Below are 13,986 nucleotides of genomic sequence, written 5' to 3'. Positions count from 1 at the left end.
TATATATATATATATGTATATTTTTCATAATAAATGTTATCATAGATATTTTAACGCGGCAGGTAAATACGCGCAATTTGCCATAACGATCAACGATTTCCATTTTCACACGCAAAATACGGTAGTAATAATATTATTTGAAAGAATAAAAAATAATAAGATTTAAAAGAGTTTTTTCGTTGCGAAATGAAAAGCTTAAAAGTACATGTAATGAGCCATAAAGTAATAAGCCTATAAAAAATAAGTCTCTGTATAACTTATACTTAATGTTTCTGTACAGAAATATTTCAGCTACATATTCTGAGTAAATCACTAACGAGTATCAAAACACATAGGTGGAAATCTGATAGTAATGCCAATGTGGAATCGACACGCAAAATTATTCACGCGATTCACTGATCATACACGCTCGAGTATAATGAATGCGAATTCGCGCATGTATCTGCGCATGATAGAAATGCGCTGTATAATTCCGCGTTTGTACATTACAGACAAATATAATCGAGATTAATTTAAAGAACAATTCAATCTGAATTATTAAAATATTATCATAATTAAACTCGATTTAAAATCATTCAAACTAATATAGAATAATTACTTGAAATAATTTCTTACATTTAATGCAAACGATTAAAATATATGCATATTTTGTCTAAAGAAAATATATCTCTGAAATAATTATTGTCGTAAACCATAGTCTTTGATATTGAAATTCAATTAAAGAATATATATCTCTGGAATATAATTATCACTTTAAATAATTATCTTATAGACTGTAGTCCCTTTGATTGATCTAACATTATATAAGATACACTTTTATCACAGATATATTCTGTTGAATATATAATATAACTACAACTAACTACAATAAATCGAAAATATCGATATAGGTCAGGTTTGATTATTTTAAAACTTGTATTCTGCAATATGAGTCTGTGTATATAAAATCGACTGCAACAACCCACGAAATTCAACGCTGCTCGATCGTGAAAGCGTTCGCGTGTAGTTTAAACGATCTTCCTGGCTCCTATTGTATAATTCAATAAAATTTGAATTTATTGCCTTGCTTGCGATGCGAATGGCGATTGTTCAGAAACGGTTCATTGGAGAATTCCGCGTACGAGAATCTCACGTGTGTATACTTTTCTATTCTTATCTGTATATGTTTCATAAGAAAATGCATCCGTTTACAGTGATACATATTATATTAAATCATTCTTGATTTTTAAATTTTCGCTTGAAACCCCCATCGAGAAAGATTCGTTTCTTCAAATTGGAAGTAAACGTCCCCATATCGCCCTATCGTTTTCTTATGTATCTTTTTGCCGGAGGCACTATACATCCAAAACGCGAGCTTGCCATCGTGTGCAGGAAATGCACATTTATACAGCGTTCTCGACACAGGAGCCAAGGCAGCTTCTGATCTTTCTCTCTGTACTCCGAGGCATTGTATTCAGCGTACCACACGATAACCGGCATTATCCGGACACGTTGTGATTTTCCGTGGAAAATAAACCCACCGCTGTTTCCGCGGCGTGCCAGGAATACGCGACGTAGAGTCGACAAGAGCGAAAAGTCTCGACGGTTGACCGAGCCAACGACGACGACGACGACGACGTGAGAAAGAAAAAGAGAGGTTCAGCTATACACGATCGGTGAACGCACAGCGAAATTGATCTTATTTTCCGCTCTCACGCATCCTTCCGCCATTTTCAATTCGCCTTCCAAGCGTTTCGATAGTATTTGCGCACCGAGTGTATTGCTGATAAGGCTGGAATAATCGCTTCGCGACTATCGCGTCATACAGTCGAGAGACCTCGAAATGATTCTTCAGCATGCTATAGATGCAATTGAAGACGATATAATAGTAATCCGCGTAAGCGTTTAGCCTTAGATATTTACATATCAAATAAAATTGGAGTAAAAATAAGTCACGATTAAAATATCACGTGTAAAAAAAGGTAATAAAATCACGATTGGCTAAAGTATCTAAAAATTTAGTTAGATTCTTAGATCTGAAAATAATTTCACTGGACTATCAAAATGATTTTTTAAGAATCTCAAGCATGATAAATAAAAAAAAAATGCCATAAAATATTTTTAATACGTTACTCTGAAAAAGGAGATTGTTAATAGTTACCAAGTTGAGTAAAATAATCAATCAAATGTTTAATATAATTAAAAATAATGTTAAATATTTGTAAGTATTGAGAGAAAGGTTGATAATATTATTATGTTTGAGAATACTTACTAAATATTTAGTGACGAAAAATTATTTTTTGTCATACTTTCTCTTTTTTCAGTGTAGTAATCAGTTTGAACGGTCTACATGATTATTTTGATGGTCCGACAAAATTATTTTTAGATTCATATCCAGCTAAAATTTTAGATATTTCAGCAAAATCATTCTTTCCGTATACGCTATTGTACCAAAGCGGTTCAAGCTCTTGATATCACGTCGTAGAAAATGAAGAATTCGCTTTGTGCAATATCCGTAGCGCGTTATTTTCTCGTGTATGGTATCGCACAGTAAATGCCGTCATCATTGGCTTTACGATGAATCGGACAATCGCCGAAATCGGGCGAATTAAGCACGCAAACGTCGATGTGTCGCGTCAAATGTGCGCGCGACGGTTCGCGCTCTCGCGCGCACGCGATAACACCGTCGGCGAGCAATCGGTAAACAGATTAAAGCGAATTCGGCGAGTCACGCAGGTGAGCGCCAATTGCGTTCATTATTAACGTAATCAGGTGCAGCTGAGCCACGCATGAATACGCTCCGCAACGCGAGCGGTTAACGTTAACGATCGCGTCCGTTGGCAACGTAGTTGGACCGTAGTTGTTACACGTTACTCGATCGGATGGTTTCCGATTGCTGCGTCCGATAATGAGCTCCGATCTGTGCAAAAAAATTACTCGTGCCGATTCGCGTCTGGCATCATGGTTGCGTGAACAATTTGAGGCTTTTGTACATGCAAGATAATGCTTGTTTTTGTTTTTTTTTTACAAAATGCAAGTATCTTCCAATAACGAGAATATCGGTACGTGAATAATTCGAATAATTTTTGGATACGAGATTCCCTAAATATAAAATATTGGATAATAAATAAAAAATATTTATTTTTCCGCGCGAATTATAATCATATATTTTACGTCAAAACATGAGCGCTGAAAATGATTTTATTAGCCAAGATAAATTGTATATTATATGCATTCGCGATTTCATAATTTTTAACATCGAAGATCCGCTTTCACAAGATATGATTACCTAATAATTAAAAGTTCCCAAAAAATTCATGAATAAATTTTATTGATAAATCTTTTGGCAACCTTTAATTTTTAGATAACCATATATATTGTGAAAATAAGAAATAAATGTATATTATTTTAAACGTCTCTTCACGTACATTGTTTGTCTATTATCTCTTCGCATTCGCTCGCATAGCAAAACAAAAAGATCGCGAACAATAAGTAATTCCGCGATTGAACATTTTGAAATTCCTCTCACTCGCTTCTCAACATGCACGGAGCGGATACTTTCGATAGCGAACATAATGGTGAAGGGAATCAGCTCTCAAAATGGAGGGTTTTCTTTGCTCTTGAGACTGTAGAATCTTAGTGGGATTTTGGTTTCTGGGTAGAGACGACCTGGCGAAAAGCAGTCAGTTTCTCGCGTCTTATGCTGGTATAGCAAGATATACCACCTTGATCAAAAAGTTCCCGGAATTCACTCAGAAAATTCAAAATACAAGTTTATTCATCAAAAGTGATATTGTCCCCTTCAAAGTACTCCCCATCGACTGCACAACGCACTTATGCCAGCGCTTGATCCAGCTCTCGAAACATTTCTGGAACTCTATTGTCGGTATAGCCATCAGAGCCGTCTTCGATTTTTCCATTACCTCTTTTCGGCTGTTAAAACGCGTTCCTCGTAGTGGTTTTTTGACTCGAACAGAAAAAAATCACAGGGAGCTGTATCGGGTGAATTCGATGGCTGTTGGATGCCATTTTTAACGTAAAATTTAATACAAACTCGTTGTTGCAAATTCAACTCCATTTTTAAAACTGTAAAAAATCGAAAACACTTGCAGAGGTAGATGTACTCAAGACGGCGTAACTTTTACAAATGTCAAGCTATGGCGATAAAATTTGATGGAAATGTCAATGATAGATGTGGCAACCTAACCAAAAAAAACAGAACTCAAATCAGCTGACTCAGAGCATCACCTGGTGGTAATTCCGGGAACTTTTTGATCAAGGTAGTATAACCACTCAACCTTTATACTGTGCTTCCTCTAGTACCCAGGACGAGAGAAAAAAAAGAAAGAGAGGTAGAAAGAGAAAGAACCTTAAAGACGAGGCTACATTTGCATTTCTCAACATTTAGATGCGGGCGATGGGGGTGGCGGGTTATGCAAATCTTAATTTACCACACCGGAAAACTCGTAAAATTTCTCTGCTTTTCCGCAATAAACCCTCAAACTTGCAAGCTCCCCTTCATTTTAGTCCCCTCCCTTCCCGCCCATACGTTTTGCGTACGGAGATCCACGCGATCGTTCTAAGAGCTTCTCTCGTTGCGCAGAATTAATGGCGTCCGCATCGAGGGGAGAAGAAGAAACCCATCGAAATAATGTTATCGCGCGTAATGTCAACCGGGAATCAGGAGGACGTAAACACTCCCATGGGTCCTATTTGTGACAATCCTCGAGAGGATTAGATCTTGATTTTCCCACATGCCACTATATCATTAGCGCGTTATCGTCTGGCGAGTACGGGGAGGACGATCAATTAGCGGGTCGCTCTAAACGTGCACGTTTCGACAACGGTCGTAGTCGATGGTTATTACATACACGTATTTACATGTAATTCGATTTGCTCAATTATCGTAACGGCGCGATCACCGTGGCCGATTAAAAAAATCGTCTAGCATGCCGGTATATATTTACGCTCGATTTCCTCGCGTGTGTAATGAGCCCCGCATCCCGAAAACGTGCATCCGTTGCATTTACAACGATGATTACTCATTCACTCGATAAATCATAATTTGCCCGTCAGCCTGCGATACGCCACGAATGACAGTCCGGATTGTTCCCGCCCACTCGCCGCAATCGTTCGGAGAATATCAGCTATATGTATACTTTAAGCCCGATCTACAATTGCGTAAACGTAGAAGTAATGTTATGGGAGTAGTAGTAGCAATAAATGTTGTACGACATATTAATCTACAATCGAGTAAAGATTCAACGAACTTTCATCTTCAAATTGAATATTGCTCACAACACTTTCTCCGTCTTCCATATTCGTAATATAATATATTTGTAATATAATAAATTCGTCAAATAATATATCATAAAATAAATTCAATAAAAGATGAAAAGCTCACTTTGCTCTTCTTTCCATACGTCGAGACAAAAAGGACAATAACGATGCAGACACGTGACAGCACTGTGATTGGTTCACTCTTACGTTTTACGCAGTCGTAGTCGTGAAAGATAAAGTTGAACCATCTTTTACAACACGCTTTACAACCGGGAATGGCAGGTCAAAACTTCGCTTTACAACATTTTACAATCATTTACAACTACGTTTACGCAATTGTAGATTGGGCTTTAGGTATTGTAGGTGATTTAAAGCGAGCGATAATATAGTGTCACATAGCTAACTGAACTTCAATTCGGCGATGTTATTACGTGGATAGCGACCGTGAGTCTGACAACGAAGACGAGATCCTCTCGTTATTTAGCTAAACTATCTTCATAGTACCATGCATTGAATGCGATTACAAAGGTATCCGCATCAAATTCCATTAAATGAAATTGACGGAATCTTCCAATGACGTAATCGTACATCAATCAATACATAAAATAATTTTATTTCTCGGAGAACATTGAGACGTCTTATAAGATATCGTAAAGATTAATTCCTAAAATTCATGAGACATTTTTTGGACGTATCAGAATGACGTCTATATGACATTTTTAAGATGTCTTGTGCGCCGATTTATGATGTCCTAAAAACATCATTCTTAAGACGTCTTACAGACTTGTCCCTTATGACGTTTTACAGAATTACCTTAAAATGACGTCTTACAGACGTTGTCTTTAAGACTTGCTTCGGATATTTGTCTAAAAATAGAAATAAAAATAAAAATTATTGATTAAAAAACGCGTTGACAAGAAGAAGTATATGAAGCAGAAGTTAGAATTACCTAATAATAAAACTGCATGTGATTCAATAACACGATCTATAATTGTGACAAATAATAAACCATTATTGAAAATATATATTAAGTATGATTCATGTACTGATTTATCAGATAATTTCAACTTCTGCTTTGTATTCTTCCTCTTATCAACGCGTTTCCGAACAGCTTTGCATAATTGTGTAGTAATGTAGTTGTAGAACACTATAATATGATACATAATATTAGAATGCCAAATTAATTGACATCCAAATTTTTATAGGTTACGTATTATATTCAGATTAACTATGTAATGCACTCAAGATTATATAAATAAAATTTGCAGTCGATAATGTAAATTGCTACACATACTCCAAAACTTGAATTTTTTGACATTTTTCGGAAATGTTTTGAAAGACGCATCAAAAAAGGCGTCTTTTGGAAAAGTCTTAAAGACGTCTAGCTTAAGACGTCTTCTGGATGTCTTTTAGATGCATGTTGTCTGGGTTATTTGTAACTCAAGTTCAATCTTCTCACATAACATGTATGTTTAAAATGTGACACTCTGTATGTATATATATATTATATATATATATATATATACATATGTATGGTATAAATATTAAATAATCTTGTAGATCCATCAACAAATTTAAAATTATCGAAACCGCAATATCATAAAGTAGTCGTCCATATTCTAAAATGAATTTCTCATCGTAGATCATCATCGCAGATAGCCAGAAAAAATGCATCACGCCCTTATCGGTTTTTATGGCATAGATAAAGGAAATTTGTACGACCGTCGTCCCGCCAGAACGAGTTGCGAGATGATATCTCGGACAAAGTCAGCTCAGCCTGTTGCAGATAACGTCGTGACTTTACATCGCACCCAGGAAACGAGGGGCAATGTGTTTTCCTGGAAACGAAATCGGAACGAAAGTACCGGTTTCGATCTGATAATGCATGTCGCAATATACGTATGATTGATTCGTCTATCTGCCAAACTTCAGCCAGATTCCGAGAAACATCGCGAAGCCAATAAAACGTGTGTTTACATAAACAGAATTCCTAGAAATCAATATTTTTAAACGAAATGCAATTTTCTTTGCTCTCTGCCAAATGAACATTACTTCGAAAACTGACAGTTTCAAATAATTAAATAATAGAAATAGATATAAAAGCAAATTGCGAATTATTTTAATATGCTTAATCAATATTAATCGAACGTTTGTTTAAGCAAAAAATCAATAAGAAAAGGATAGAATTCAATCTATATAATAAAATCTATATACAATTTCAATTCAGGTTACAATCTGACGTGAAAATATTTATATTTCACACGATCAAGCATATGAAATATCCAAGAAAATACGGTTAATTGTATAATTATATATGCTACCGTTAATATGTAATATAAAATTTTCAGAATATGACAAATTTCTAAGACTACAAATTATCATTATCTAATCATAGTATAATTGAAAAGAACTGTAATAATCTAATATTAAGGAGATCATAAGTTGTTTGTATATTACCTACTAATATTTTATATAACAATTACTTTATTCTTGTCTTGTTGATTTAAATATCCTTTTCCAGGATTAAAAAGTATACGCATTAATAGGTGTCTGAAAGGTGGAATCTATGCTGAGAACGACAAAAAATTTTGAAATTGAGATCTTCCTTACCATTTCTTAGTTCAATATGGCGCTTCAGAGAAGAGAGAAGAGAGAGCTATGCGTCGTGACAACATTTGTTTATAAAAGTTGTGCTATCTATACTTACGAAATAGTAGTCCACAGTAGATTAGTAGTTTGTATGAAGAAACAGCGTGGAGAACTTAAAATTGAACTTAGACGACTAATTAAAACACGTAACTGTTATATGAAAATTTATGTGTACACGGACAAAATTTTATATTAAGTTTTAATATAATTTTAAATTGCACTTTACTATGTATTTTCAATGGACCATCACAACATGATTCCGACATAACTTTTACTACGGTAATACTAATTTTTATCACATAAATAAAGTAATTTTTATTAAAAGCCAGTGCGCGCGCTTAAGTCATGTTCTAACATGAAAACAGTTAATTTTTGGTACGCAAACAAAATTTTCTAGGTACATATTTTTTTACTTATCTTTACAATACTAACTTTTATTCGACAAGTTTTGATTTTGTAATAAAAAATTTTTACTATAAAAAAGTGTAAAAATTACGTTGCATTATTGTTTTGAAAAAAATAGCTACAGCATTTAAACTTATAATTGTCATGATAGTCCGCAGCTACTACCACATTATAGTAATTTTTAATATAAAATTTTCTCCGTGTATGTATGGCATCGTGAGTGAGATATTGATGTAGTGATGTGCCAATGATATATAAATCGTTTGTGTATAAGTGCTATTTTTAATATGACTAATCGTGTTTAGGATCCCTTTAATATTATTTTTCTTTATAATGTACGAGTATATAACCGCAGTAACATCAGCCTCTTTACATGTATTTTCTTTCAACATTTAAAATAAAATCTTTCATTTCACTGTATAATATAATATAATATAATAAAACATGCACAAATTTTATCCTACACAATAGTTTATATTCACACTCGCATGCCGCCTTTGCTATGCCATCGGGACAGTTTCTAAAACAATTTCAATACTTTTATGTGCATTTATTTACATTTAAAATAATGAAATAATTAACTGTACATCGTCTAATTTTTGCAATATCGAATTTTAAAGACAATCGATTTTTTATTGTAAATTATGGCAAATAAATTTAAATCTGTAAAAAATAAGTAGGGGAGACCGGGGCTGGTTGTCGTACGGGGATGATTGTCAAAATGCTTATAACTCAAACAAGACACGGTAGAAAAATCTCTTTTTTTGACTGTAGATAGCTGATATAATATTAATTTGTTGTGTAAAATGGTTTGCACCACAAACATTGTATACATATATCATTTATAGCGATTTTTGAGAAAACGAAGTCGGTGAATAAATTTTTATAATCACCTATTTTGTTGTCTGACAAGTCTTTGGCATTATTAATCGTAATATCCTTGTATTCATATAAAATGACATATCTTAGAAAATCTTTGCTACAATTAAGTAATCATTATTCTGACTAAGTTTGTGAATATAATCTCTTTTATTAAAAATGGCTGTGGGGTAGATTGACCAAAATGAGACAAGGTTAGGTGACAATTAATTTTAATATCTTTAAAGGACACATTTTCGAGAGAATATACTTACGAATTGTATTATATTTCATATAGATATATGTTTTTTCATTTTTCATATAGAAACTATGGTACAAAAACAAATTACGTATTTTATGATTAAAATAACTATTTTATTTGTATTAATACTATAATTATTATTAGGTGTACAACTTTGCTTCCGCCGTTTTCCTATACCGGGTGTACCAGTATGAAATGCGGATTCATTTCCAAAAAAAAAAAAACACGTTAAATTCGGAAGAATGATAAAAAGTGGTTTCAAATTATGCTCCATTGCTAGTTATACATTTTTCCCATCTTTCGGGTAATTTGTGGATACCACGCCAGTAAAAATCTTCCCCTTTTTGCTGCGAACCATTCATCGAGCCATTTTTTCACATCTTCGTACGAACCAAAGCGCTGCTCAGCAAGTGCGTGACCCATCGATGCAAACAAGTGGTAATCGGAAGGAGCCAAGTCTGGTGAGTAAGCCGCATGGGCTAGCACTTCCCAGCTGAGTGCTTCCAACGTGTCGCGAACCGGTTTTGCCGTATGTGATGGCGCATTGTCATGGAGAAAAATGATCTTGTGTTGCTTTTTTCGATATTCTGATTGTTTTTCGAGTAGCGAACGGTTCAAATCGATTAATTGTTATTGGTAGCGTTTGGTATTAACCGTTTCAGCAGGCTTTAACAGCTCGTAATAGACCACACCCTTCTGGTCCCACCAAACACAGAGCATTGTCTTCTTCCCAAAGCGATTCGGTCTTGGGTCGATGTGCATAGTGCGCCTGGGTCTAACCATGATTTTTTGCGCTTGGGATTCTCAAAATATATCCACTTTTCATCCCCAGTAACGATACGATGCAAAAAAGACTTTCTTTTGTATCGTTCGAGCAAAATTTCACATGTGTTTTTGCCCCTCTCCATCTGCCTCTCGTTCAACTCATATGGTATCCATCTGCCGACCTTCTGAATCTTTCCCATCTCTCGTAGGCGATTAGAAACAGCTTGTTGACTAACGCTCAATTGCTCTGCGAGTTGTTTTTGTGTTTGTGAATCGTTTTTGTCCAACAATGCTTGCAATTCTACATCTTCGTACCTTTTTGGCGGTTTTTCGTGTTCCTTGTCTACAACATCGAAATCACCACTTTTGAAACGCCGAAACCATCGTTCTCACGTATCTTGCGATGAAGCATGTTCACCATAAGCTTTTCGAAGTAATCGGTATGATTCAGCAGCAGTTTTCTTCAAATAAAAACAAAAAATTAATGCTGTCCGCGAATGCTCTTTATTTGGCACAAATTTCGACATATTGAACACAGCAAAACAATACTATGCAAACACTTTTCCAATTTATCACTTATGCGCGTTTGACACTTGTTGATGGCACAACAAAATGGCATATACGTCAAATCTTTATACTACACACTAGAGTTCCTAGAGTAGAGAGTCTGGACATACGGGAATCCACGTGATTGGTGTATGTGACTTGTGCTCTCACAATGGCAGCACCAATACGGAACCTTGCTCACGCAGCGCGAATGGGAGGAAAATTAGAATAGTACACATGACGTAAACTATAATGCTTATTGTTTTTAATTGAACTTCTTGCATTTCTCGCATCTCGATTCTTTCTTCTTTTTCTCTTCGCATTGTATGAAAAAGGTGAAAAATTAAACCGTGCAAAAAATACAACTAAAAAGAATAAGCTTATTGTTTTTCATCGTCAGCAATAAATGTAATCAATGTGACGCAATGCAGTAAATATAGAAATACATATGTAAAAGAACGGAAGTTTCATAATTCAAACAAAATAATCATTTTTTGGAAAATATATTTTTTGTACAAAATTTTTACATTATAATGCTTATAAATAAATGTCTTTGAACTATCGTACTGTCGCATGCATTACCATAGTTTTACTATTATACATTTTGTTCGGTAATTGGCTTTTATTATTTTCAATTTGAAGTCGAAATCGAATAAAACGTATCATAATTTTATTTTTTATGTTATGACAGTTTTTTAATGTGTCATATAAAATACAATGCTATAAAAGTACAATATTACTTCATACAATACAATATTACTACAATAATACTCGTTTCATTTTTATATCGAATTGTGCGGATATTAGGTATTACTATTATTAATCACAAATTGATGTGATATTAATAAAAAAAATCATGTTACTTGCACGACGTGACGACGCAGCAGCCAACCAAACACACATACACACACAAAAGTGCACACACATATTCCTCCATTTTGAGAGTACTTCCACTGTATGTCCAGACTTTCTACTCTAGGGACTCTACTACACACTGCATTGGTGCACCATCTGTTGTCTCAAATCCGCACTTCATACTTATATACTTGGTAGATGGCTTTAGCGGTAAGTGGTGGTCGAAATAAATAGATCATAGATGTCATACAATAAACTTGGGCATCTGTCAACATAACCCCATAGAAACATTAGTCGATTTGTGTCTGCATCATAAAGTTATTCTCGATTGAAAATGTCAGTTTACGAGCCAAATTCTCGTCATTTGCGGGAGGTTTTAATTTTCTGCTTCAATATGAAGAAATCTGCGGCTGAGGCTCATCGAATTCTCTCAAATACTTATGAGGCCGCTATTAGTGAAAGAACGTGTCGTGAGTGGTTTCAACGCTTCAAGAACGGTGATTTTGACATTGAAGATCGACATAGCAGTGGAAGAGAGAAGGTTTTCGAAGATGTAGAATTGGAGGCATTACTTGATCAAGACTCGTGTCAAAATCAAGAAGAATTGGCACGATCATTGGAGTGACTCAACAAGCCATTTCAAAACGCCTCAAAGCCATGGGAATGATTCAGAAGCAAGGACATTGGGTGCCATACGAGGTGAAGCCGAGAGATGTTGAACGGCGTTTGTTTGCTTGTGAACAGCTGCTTGAAAGGCAAAGACAGAAGGGATTTCTGCATCGTATTGTGACTGGGGACGAAAAATGGGTTCATTACGATAACGCCAAGCGCAGAAAATCATGGGGAGTTCCCAGCCATGTTTCCACATCGACGGCTAAACCGAATATTCACGGCTCCAAGGTCATGCTCTGTATTTGGTGGGAGCCAGTTCGGCCTAGTGTATTATGAGCTGTTAAAACCGACTGAAACACTCACAGGAGATCGGTATCGAACGCAATTGATGCGTTTGAGTCGAGCATTGAAAGACAAACGGTCGCAATACAACGAGAGAGACGATAAAGTGATTTTGCAGCATGATAATGCTCGACCCCATGTTGCGAAAGTGGTCAAGACATACTTGGAAACGTTGAACTGAGAAGTCCTACCCCACCCGCCGTATTCTCCAGACGTTGCTCCCTCTGACTATCACTTGTTTCGATCAATGGCACACGGTCTGGCTGACCAGCACTTCCAGTCTTATGAAGAATTAAAAAGTTGGATCGATTCGTGGATCGCCTCAAAACATGACCAGTTTTTTCGATGCGAGATTCGTACGCTGCCAGAAAGATGGGAGAAAGTAGTGGCCAGCGATGGACAATACTTTGAATCACAAATGAATACCAGGTAAATATGAAACCGGAATTTACCAATAGATGGCCATAGCTGTCAATGTAGTTGCCGTCAGACTGCGTCATTGACGCCATTACCGGTCTGACGGCAACTACATTGACAGTTTTTCAACTCACAACAATACAAGTTTCATACAAAAGTATAGTTTGTAATAGCGTTGAACATGTCGAATTTTGTGCCTGGAAACTACGATTTGCAGACAGCTTTGATTTTCTGTTACCATTTGAAGAAAACTGCTGCTGAATCGCATCGAATGCTTGTCGAAGCTTACGGTGAGCATGCTCTTGGTAAATCATAGTGCTTTGAGTGGTGTAAAAAATTCAAAAGTGGCGATTTTGAAACGAAGAACGTGGAAAACCACCGAAAAAGTTTGAAGACAGCGAATTGCAAGCATTGTTGGATGAGGATGACGCTCAAACTGAACAACAACTCGCGGATCAATTGAATGTGACACGAGAAGCCGTCTCCATACGTTTAAAATCCATGGGAAAGATCCAGAAGATGGGAGAATGGGTTCCACATGAACTGAATGAAAGACAGCAGGAAAACCGAAAAACCACTTGCGAAATGCTGCTTGCCAGGTACAAAAGAAAGTCATTTCTCCATCGAATTGTGACTGGCGATGAAAAGTGGATATATTTTGAGAATCCTAAGCGTAAAAGATCATGGGTAACTCCAGGCGAACCATCGACATCGACTGCAAGGCCAAATCGCTATGGACGGAAGACAATGCTCTGTGTTTGATGGGATCAGAAAGATGTGATCTATTATGAGCTGCTAAAACCTGGTGAAACCGTTAATACTGAACGCTACCCACAACAAATGATCAATTTGAATCAAGCTTTGCATGAAAAACGATATCAAAAAAAGGCAACACAAAGTGATTTTGCTTCATGATAATGCACCATCACACACACCAAAACTGGTCAAGGAAACGTTTGGTTGGGAAATACTTTCGCATGCGGCTTACTCACCAGACTTGGCTCCGTCCGATTACT

This window comes from Trachymyrmex cornetzi, unplaced genomic scaffold, assembly GCF_001594075.2.
Source record: "Trachymyrmex cornetzi isolate Tcor2-1 unplaced genomic scaffold, Tcor1.1 scaffold812, whole genome shotgun sequence".
Lineage (NCBI taxonomy): Eukaryota > Metazoa > Arthropoda > Insecta > Hymenoptera > Formicidae > Trachymyrmex > Trachymyrmex cornetzi.
This window is presented reverse-complemented; position numbering follows the sequence as displayed.